General features: G+C 39.5%; 1 non-coding gene across 1 annotated transcript; it reads right to left on the minus strand.

Moving 5' to 3' along the window:
* Positions 1–3894: 3894 nt before the first annotated feature.
* Positions 3895–3998, minus strand: LOC120068713 (small nucleolar RNA R71). Its single transcript, XR_005479338.2, has one exon. It is a non-coding gene; the product is annotated as a small nucleolar RNA R71 (small nucleolar RNA).
* Positions 3999–10606: the final 6608 nt, after the last annotated feature.

Here is a 10606-nt window from a genome sequence, read left to right on the forward strand (position 1 = left end):
TGCCTTGCACTCATTGCCTATCCCTCTTACTCTAGCTCACGCAGTTCTTTATCATCCCAATGTATGAGCAATCTTTGGATAACGCCTCTTGCCAACGCTTCGGCCAACATGCGTCCATACCTCACAAGCTTAATGCATAGTTGTCCTTGGCTTCAATGCTTAATCTCTTATAACCTCTATAAACTTAGTTTCATTAAAATCTCACGCGTTAATGTTTCCTAACACCAAACACATGGTTTTCTTTTTTACTTCATACTTAGACAAATTTTACTAGTTAAGGCTCAACTCAAAACTACTCAACAAACTTATTCAAACACTTAGAAATTTTCCTTCTCTTCAACATAAGACTTAAATTATACTTAGTTAATTCCCTTAATTACCTGCTTAAGTATGGTTACCTGCTTAAGTAGGGAAATTGAAATCTGAGTTTCAGAAATTGCTTCTGAGTAAAAGGTTAAAATTTGTAATCTTTTATTATTAATAACATTATGAAAAATAAAATCAGAGAAAGGTAAGAATGTTCAAAAAATTTACCAAGATAGGTAACAATGGAGAAGAACTTACTCAAATGAAATGTGGAAACTTGGATTATTACTAAAACAAAGATTTGGGCAATTGAACTATAGTGTAATCTAAAAGAAACATTAATTCATCGAAATCATATAATCATAAAAAGAAATACATTTAGGTTTCGTCGATGGTTGGCTGCCATCAATGGGTCTGTTACTAAAAAATATTAGTGTAGATCTAGTGGGTTTTGGGTGAAAAGATTATAGTCTTGACGGTGGGTTGAGGGAAGATTTGGACATTTTTAAATCAAAATGAAAGCAAAAAAGGACCAGATCTAGGGGATTGCTATCGATAATGGGTTGCTGCTCGAAATGAAAGCGAAGAAAAACAAATGAAAGCAGACCTGGGCATGGCTAAGTCGACGTCTATGTGATGGGTTGGCTGCATCTATTTGATGAATGTAACAATTGTACATTTTCGTGTACGGGATAGGCAATTGTGCAGCACTTACTCTAATCCGGTGAGCAGGTCAGCGATATAAAAATCAAAAGTTGCAGACAAGAATGGTATATGATGTAGCCTCCACTCAATCTTTTAGAGAAAATGGTTTTATAAAACGTGAGAGAGGAAAAGTATTGAAAACATAATTAAAGAATGCATTGAAGACTGATAGCTGCAAGAAAGCTAAGATTGAAAAGAGTACATCAATATATAGGTCGGGGAATAGACTAGCGGGTCTCCCCTATAATGTATTATGAAAAATTTCTAAAATGACTAGATAGCATATCAAAAGTGGCGAGTGACCACTCACAAGAAAAACAACTTGGAATCAAAACAACTTACTAAACTAATTACGAGATTCAAAGATAGGATGGTTGAGGATAGTTTGGACATGCGGCCATGGGCTAACATTATCCTAGACGAGCATGCTTTAGACAATTAGTTGGCCTTAGAGAAAATAAAATTAAAATATAGAGCAAAATAAACCCCATCAGATAAAATATTGAAAAGAAAAGCAAAGAAAGGAAGAATAGAGAAGTAGAGATAGCAAGAAAAGGAATGGAAGAAAATAGGGAAAAGAGAGTGTACCTTGTGAAAGTGAAGTATCAGAGAAGAAGATGAAAAAGGAACCCAGATAACTTGTAGAAATACAAGTTATTTTTGTTCATAAGTTGGAACAACTAAGGTTTTTAATGATAAACTCTCATTTTTATAAGAAACGCATGGAATTACTCAAACATTAGCAAACTCATGCAAAAGAAGTTTTATTACTAAATACTGCGGCACTAACGCATTGTATTGCAGGATTTCAACAAAAAGCTAATGCATAATCAAGAAGTGTCGCAGGCAAAGTTCTAACGCATAGGCCATACGTCGAAGGGAATTCAACGCAGAGAAGATTCATTGATCCAGGCTGATTGTGTCACATCACCACTTGCAAGTATGGGCACCTGCAGTAGGCGGCGTCTGAAAAGCTTCTAAGTGTCAGGCGGCTGACCAGGGCATGGACTTTAATGCTATCCATCACCAAGCTGGAGATGACCAACGCCTATAAATAGATGAAGTCCCTCCAGTGTTTGAAGTACAGAAATTTTCAAGAATCTCACTCTCTGTATTAGCGTAGTCATAGTTTAGTTCTTTAGAAGCTGTGAGGTGGTGCCAAGACGATCAGAATGGGTTGAGAACCACCATCACCGTCGATCAAGGAGCGGAGGAAGCCAAGCTTGAGAAAGACACTTCATCCAACTCTTATACAAGTGATTGTACACAACTAAGATTGAACCAAAGAGATACAAGAGACTATTCTCTGCGGCTTGACTCAGTTCCTTTCATCTCGTTTATCCTTTTCATTTCATTTGATTAAATATGGCTTTTGTAAAGACAATTTGCTTCTTTATAAAATTCATATATTTGATCCATCACACTTTGCCATTGTTTGTTTTTTTGTTTATATTGAATGCATTTATACTTTATGAAAAACTTCATTTCAAACGCTTAAGCCGATTTGATCAATTGGTAAAAGCATCCTTAGCTTAGATTATTCGAAAGAATAGATAAGTCAGCATTAAGTAGGATGCCTAGTACATCTAGAGATAGACTTACTAGTGTTTATTGCATTCTGTGTTAGACGATCCTAGAGATAGATTTTATATGTTATTCGCACTGAGAAATGGTGAATAAAGTCTAACATATAAATAAAGATAAGCAGATCATTCTATCTCATCCACATCATACTTTGGTTTGTGTACATTCATCTTAGATCGACGCATACCACTTACATTAAAATTCATTTTCGTATGATCCATCACTCACTACTCAACTTCTTTGTATCTTCTGGCACAAGCATAGCACTTTAGTGTAAATAACACTTTCTCTCATACATTTAGGAAACCCCTACAATAGCTACAACACAAGGTCTGCGTTAGTTTAACCGAATCCCTGAGTTCGACCCTGGACTTACCAGGAACCTAAATTAGATTTATACTTGGGTCTGATTTAGGAAAACTTGAACGTCAATAGAAAGAGTGTCGTGCGTTCTGTTGCACATCTCTAACGCACCAACGCGTTACAAATACATAAACGCATCAAAGCATCAATGTATCAATTATACTTAGAACTTATTTTTCCAATTTATTTTATACAATACACTCTTAGCTCGAATCATGATAGCAACAAAAAAATTTTTGGCGCCGTTGCTGGGGATTCAGAAACAAAACTAACCAGAAATTTCGTTTGTATCTTTTGTAGGAACACTTCAGTCGAGGGAGTATTACAAGCTGAGCCTAAGCTTGGGAACGTTTATAAGCAGGGAGAGCACTCCTGAATTCAGATACGACCCTGAGATTGAAAGGACCTTCCGACATAGAAACCGATCTAATCGTCGTAGAAGGTTGAGGCAACAACTTCTCAGACAACAAAACAGGCAATGAGCAATGGCGGACGAACGGGAAAATCAGAACTTAGCTCAGCAACTAGCTCATGTTGTACAAAATCCGATCCTAATGGCGAATAGTAGCACGCGTCCCATGAGGGAGTATGTGTCCCCTGTACTGTATGATTTCTCTCCAGGAATCATATACCCAACGCTGGATGGGACGAGGTTCGAGATGAAATCTGTAATTCTTCAAATGCTCCAGACTGTTGGACAATTTGGGGGTGGTCGTGGTGAAGATCCTCATGCCCACATGAAGTGTTTCCTGGAAACGTGTAACTTATTTGTGATTCCTGGAATCACCCCAGAGACGATCAGGCTATCTTTGTTCCCCTATTCTTTGTGACGCAAAACAATGGGTAAGCTCACTAGAGCCTAGTGAAATCACCATCTGGGGGAAGTTGGGGGAGAAATTTATGCAAAAATACTTCCCACCTATCACCAACGCGAGGAGCCATCGAGAGATTATGAACTTTGAACAAGAAGAAGCTGAGACCTTAAGCGCCGCATGGGAGCGTTTTAAGGGATTGGTAAAAAATTGCCCGAATCATGGACTACCACTAACTATCCAAATGGAGACTTTTTATGGTGGATTGAATAGTGCATCGCAGATGGCAACCAATGCAGCAGCAGCTGGTGGAATTATGGATAAATCTTACATTGAGGCTAAGGAGATATTAGACCGCATTGTTAAGCAAAACATGGAATGGGTGGACGATACGTATGACGGAAGAGCTGACAGGAAGAAGAGATCTCAGAATGTTAATTCTATCGATTCTAACGCAATAGCCACACTTTCTGCACAATTGGCTACGATGACCAGCCTTTTGCAGAACATAACGCTAGGAAACGCATCAAATCAGCAGAAGGTGAATCAGGTAGAAGCGATCGGGAAGCCCATGTTTAGCTGTGTGAGATGTGGAGATCCCCACTCCTATGCTGATTGCCTGCAAAACCCACAGTCAGTATGCTTCATTAAAAACAACCCATTTTCCAATACATATAATCCTTAATGGAGAAACCATCCAAATTTTTCTTGGACAAGAGGAAATCATCAGGTGCACCACCCAGGGGCGAACCAGCAGCAAAGGCAGGGATTGCCACCTGCATTCCAACCAACGCATCAGCCACACCAACAGTCCTTTAATAGAGGATGACAGGTGTCGAGCTCAAGATCTCCACTTAAGAACTATTAAAGGAGTACATAGCTCAAAATGACGCGTTTCTGAAAAGCCAAGCGTCGTCTATCAGAAACCTGGAAATACAGGTAGGGCAGATAGCGAGCGAGTTGAAAAATAGGCAGCCTAGAGTTCTACCTAGCAATACTAAAACGCCTGGGAACAGAATGGAAAGGAGCAATGTCACGTAGTGACATTGCGAAGTGGAAGAGCTCTTTAAGAAAGAAGAACGAATCCAAGAAACAGCAGGCCTTTAAAAGAACACAACACATGTTCAATGGGAATAGAAGATCAAGAAGAAAGAATGCCTGAGACCACAACCCATTCAGAACCCAGTACGTCTAACACGAGAAAACCTGTGGTGCCGCTGAATGCACCATTGCCTAGATCTGATGAAGAAGAATGATGAACAACAATTCAAGCGCTTTCTTGAACTCCTAAGGCAGTTATACATCAATATTCTACTTGTAGAAGCCCTGGAGCAGATGCAAACATATGTCAAATTTTTTAAGGATATTTTGACAAAGAAAAGAAGAGTCAGCGAAACGGAAGTAATCACGCCAACGCAGGAGTGCAACGTGTTAGTAAGCGATAGTCTACCCAAGAAACAGAAGGACCCTGAGAGCTTCACAGTTTCTTGCTCGATAGAAGGGTTAGATGTGGGACATGCATTGTGCGATTTGAGAGCCCACATTAATCTCATGCCAACCCACTTCTGTTAATCTTCAGCTCGCTGATAGAACAATCAAGTACCCTGAAGGAAATATTAAAGACGTTCTGGTAAAGGTTGATAACTTCATATTCCCAACAGACTTTATTACCTTGGACTATGAAGCGGATATGGAGGTACCAATTATCCTTGGATGCCCTTTTCAACCTACTGGGAAAGTTTTAATCGACGTGCATAAAGGAGAATTAACTATGCGTGTAGACAATCAAGAGGTGAAGTTTAACGTATTAAACACATTAAATTTCCCAGATAATGAAGATTGTCAACTGAACAGTATAGAGTTTCCTAAAGAAGAGACTCATGTATGCGAGGTCCTCGCGTTGGAGGAGAACCTGAAAGAACCAGAGCCGCAAAGTCTGAGTGAGCGGCGGATAAAACCAATGCATCCATCACTTAAGGAACCACCAGAACTTGAGTTGAAACCATTACCTAATCACCTGAAATATGCCTTCCTTGGAAAAAACAAAACTTTACCTGTGATCCTTTTCGCGAATCTTACTGATCCTAACGAGCACTCTCTTTTTCAAATGCTGAAAAAGCACATGTGTGCAATAGGTTGGACGATAGAGAATATCCGTGGTATTAGCCCATCTTATTGCATGCATAAGATCAGGTTGGAAGAAGGGAAGTCAGAATCGATTGAGCCTCAAAGAAGGTTGAACCCCATAATGAAAGTGGTTAAGAAAGAAAACCTAAAATGGTTGGACGCGGGAGTCATCTATCCTATATCCGACAGTAGCTGGGTAAGTTCAGTCCAATGCGTTCCCAAGAAAGAGGGAACGACTGTGATAGTCAATAGCAATAGTGAGCTCATACCTTTGAGGACTGTCATTGGCTGGCGCATCTATATGGATTACAGGAAGCTTAACGCAGCAACCAAGAAAGACTACTTCCCCTTTCCTTTCATTGACCAAGTTCTTGACAGACTTGCTAGCAAAGAATTTTATTGTTTTCTTAATGGATATTCTTGTTATAACCAGATTTTGATTGACCCAGAAACCTATCCCTTTGGAATATTTGCATCCAGACGCATGCCCTTTGTGCTGTGCAACGCACTTGGAACATTCCAAAGGTGTATGATGGTTATCTTCTCTGACTTCTTAGAAAACACCATTGAAGTCTTCATGGACGATTTCTCAGTCTTTGGAGACTCAATCCAATCATGCCTAGATAATTTGGAGGTCGTCCTTTCTCGATGCGAGGAAACAAACCTTGTGCTAAATTGGGAAAAATGTCACTTCATGGTGACTGAAGGAATTGTCTTAGGCTACAAACTATCTAAAGTTGGGTTGGAAGTAGATGAAGCCAAGATAGATGTCATAGCAAAACTTCCACCACCATCAAATGTTAAAGCTCTACGAAGTTTTCTAGGGCATGTTGACTTCTATCGAAGGATCGTTAGAGGATTTTCTCAAATTACGCGACCTCTGAGTGCATTACTAGAGGCGAACTGGCCCTACAATTTCAATGAAGACTAATGTGACGTGTTTGAAACATTGAAATATGCGTTGACTACAGCCCCGATACTAGTAACACTGGATTGGACGCAACATTTTAGTCTCATGTGCGATGCGAGTGATGTTACAGTAGGAACAATGTTAGGGCAGAAGAAGGGAAATTTGATACATCCCATCTCTTACGCATCCAAAACATTGATGACTCTCAGGAACACTACACAACCACTGAAAAAGAAATGTTGGCTGTAGTGTTTGGCATCGAGAAGTTTAGATCTTACTTAGTTGGTGCATCAACCACCATCTATACCGATCACTCAGCCATAAAGTTCCTGATGAGTAAAAAGGACACGAAGCCAAGATTAATAAGATGGGTGCTACTGTTACAGGAATTTGATATTGATATTCAAGACAGAAAGGGAACTGAGAACCAGGTGGCTGATCACCTATCTAGGTTAGAAAATCAAGAAATGAAAGATCAAGAAAGTGAAATCAAGGACACATTTCCTGATGAAAGCTTGTTCAGAGTTGAAGGTAGGGAACCTTGGTACGTGAACATAGTCAATTATTTAACTACCAAGAAATTCCCTAAGAACTTCAATTCTCAGCAAAAGAAATGGTTAGTACATGACATCAAATTTTATTTTTGGGATGAACTATTTCTGTATAAACAAGGCTCTAACTCCATAATGCGTCGATGCATTCTGGAGGAGGAGACAAAACGCATATTGGCTGAATGTCATGACTCTCTTTACAGAGGGCATTTCGGTGGGCAAAGAACTGCTGCGAAGATCCTTCAAAGCGGGTACTTCTTGCTCACCCTCTTCAAAGATGCGAGGGAGTTTGTTCGTAAATGTGACCCCTGTCAATGCATCGAGAATATTTCTTCAAGGGACGTAATGCCCTTGAACAATATTCTCGAAGTTGAGCTATTTGATGTTTGGGGTATTGATTTTATGGGACCTTTTCCCCTGTCCTGTGGCCAACAATACATCCTGCTTGCAGTAGACTATGTATCAAAGTGGGTAGAAGCAGTAGCTTGTGCCAGAAATGATGCATCCACTATTTCTAAGTTTCTTACCAGGAATATCTTCACATGCTTTGAAACGCCAAGAGCCCTGATAAGTTACGAAGGTACGCATTTTATTAATCGCATCATTTCTAAATTACTTGCCAAACATAATGTTAGGCACAAGATCGCTAACGCCTACCACCCATAAACGAACGGTCAAGCTGAAGTATCCAATCGAGAAATAAAATCTATTCTGGAGAAAGTTGTCAATGCATCGTGGAAGGACTGGGCACAGAGGCTGGATGAAGCGCTCTGGGCCTATAGGACTGCCTACAAAACCCCCATTGGTATGTCTCCATACTCTCTAGTATTTGGAAAATCTTATCACTTACCTTTAGAGTTGGAGCACAAGGGTTTTTAGGCAGTTAAGAAGCTAAATTTGAACATGGACGTTGCGGGCGCTCAACGCAAACTTCAGCTCAATGAGCTTGAGGAGTGGCGATTGAACGCATACGAGAACAACAAGCTTTACAAAGAGAAGAAAAAACATTGGGACGACCAACGCATTAGTAAGAAAGAGCTTATTGTTGGCCAAAAAGTTCCATTGTTCAATTCACGTTTGCATTTGTTCCTAGGGAAGTTAAAATCCAGGTGGTCTAGACCCTTCATCATTAAAACAGTCTTTCCATATGGAGCAGTGGAATTAACACGGGAGGATGGCACCAACGCATTCAAAGTAAATGGCCAAAGAGTGAAGCCATACTTTGAAGATGGCCTAGAACGTCAAAAGTCACCCCTCGCACTACACGCACTAAACAATAGACACAAAAACTAAATGATCACGTAGACGACAACGAAACTGCGAAGCCTGATCAACTAGGCGATCGCTTAACGTGACGACACAGGTAAATAATTTACCTTGAGTTACTAAGGGATCGTTTAGTCAGTTACTAAGCGATGAAGCTTGCTGACCTAAATGATCTTCTAGTGCACGCGCGCATTAAATGATACGTGAGCATCCCATCGTTTACACGACCCGATACTCAACGATCACTTACCCATCGTCTACACGATGCGATCAACCCTTGATCGTCTCCTTCCTTGAGGATCTCCAATGCTTGATCTAATCTTCTTCACAAAAAACTTAAGACTCAAACAAACTTTGAATTACAGACTCGACAACGATTATTAATTCCCAAAAATGCAGGGGCCTTGACAAACAACCGAAAAAGTAATAGAATTAAATCAAACCGAGGCTAAAATCCATGAAAACATTCAGTAATCCGCACATCCACAACAATTTAATGATTAAACAAAGCATACATGCACCCACCAAGAATGTATATCTAATTCGTTGCAACAATGAAATTGGAATATCAGAACCTGGCTCTAATACTAATTGAAGGAACTTTTAGCGAAGAGTATCCATGAGCGCATTCGGATCTTTCCGATTTCATCGTGACCAAAATACAACACATACATTCTAACATAAAGTTATGCAAACACACTAATTAAAGACATGCTTTGAACAATAAAATAAAAGGGAAAGAGTTCTCATACCAGTTGAAGACCCTCTTCAAGCTTTGAACTCAGACGTAGCGGAGGAACCTTTACGCGCGCACTATCGCCCAACAAACAAGTCGGCTGCAGCAGCACGATCGTCTACACGAACGGCAACAACACAAACAGTTCCGAACAAGTGAACAACAGTGGGGACGACACCACCAAATGGAGCCCTTGGTATTCTCGGAGTGAGAATCCAAAGTGTGGTCTTTGGTAAATTCAGTAGAGGTTGGAGAAAGAATAAATCGTGTAGATGATAAGTAAGTGGGAAAGAAAATGAGCTATCGTGTAGCTAAGTGCTTATCGTTTAGAAGAAGCTACACGATCGTGTAGGTTTTATTAAGCGATCCTTTAGTAAATAGTGGACGATCGTTTAGAAAATGTGGCACACTATGCGATCGTTTAGGAAAGCTAAGCAATCGTTTAGGGACAAGCGTGCGATCATTTAGGTGCTGGTGTGCGATGTTTAGGCGATGAGCGACTATCGTATAGGCTCTCAAACCATACGATCATAACGTTTTCACACTGATTGCTAATTTATTCGAACCTTCTGCAAAATGAAATAAATTTTCATTTTATTCATCGGTTACCATAAACGAATGCGGTTGCTCCCACTAACGCACAACTGAGAGAAGTTTTAGGCCAATTATCATATAATTAACCAATTTAATAATTAATGAATATAATCATATTATATTCTTACTCTATAGTTTGATATCACATATCTACTATAGTAATTTCTTCTGTACATGATATAAATCATATTTATATCTAAATTCCTCCAAAATAATGTATCTCATACATTTAGTCAATTATATCATATATAATCCACCAGTTCAATCATATCATATATAATCGAACTCCCTCTTGTCAATTTGAACATTTCAAACTGACTCAAATATTGATTCTCGACTTTATCCAAGCTACCTAGGGGACCTAATGGACCTGTGGGTCGAAGCTCTAACGGTTGGTGAATAGCTTACTAAACTCTTTAGCCACAAGATCCACCATCCGTTAACTGTCAGATATTCCACTAAAGACCAATAGCTAAACTCTTCTTACCATAGATATATTTCTGTTTCCATCGGATATAGCCAATCATGAGTACGATAACTTTTCACAGATGCTTGTAAGTACAGCTAAGCCAATTTACCATTTAGCCCTTGTAGTTACATCTTACTCCTTAAGTACCACTAATTCCTCTAATGAACAATACAACATAGTCTA

The sequence above is a fragment of the Benincasa hispida genome, chromosome 12 (assembly GCF_027475165.1).
Source record: "Benincasa hispida cultivar pf3 chromosome 12, pf3_genome.v1.1, whole genome shotgun sequence".
Taxonomy (NCBI): Eukaryota; Viridiplantae; Streptophyta; class Magnoliopsida; order Cucurbitales; family Cucurbitaceae; genus Benincasa; species Benincasa hispida.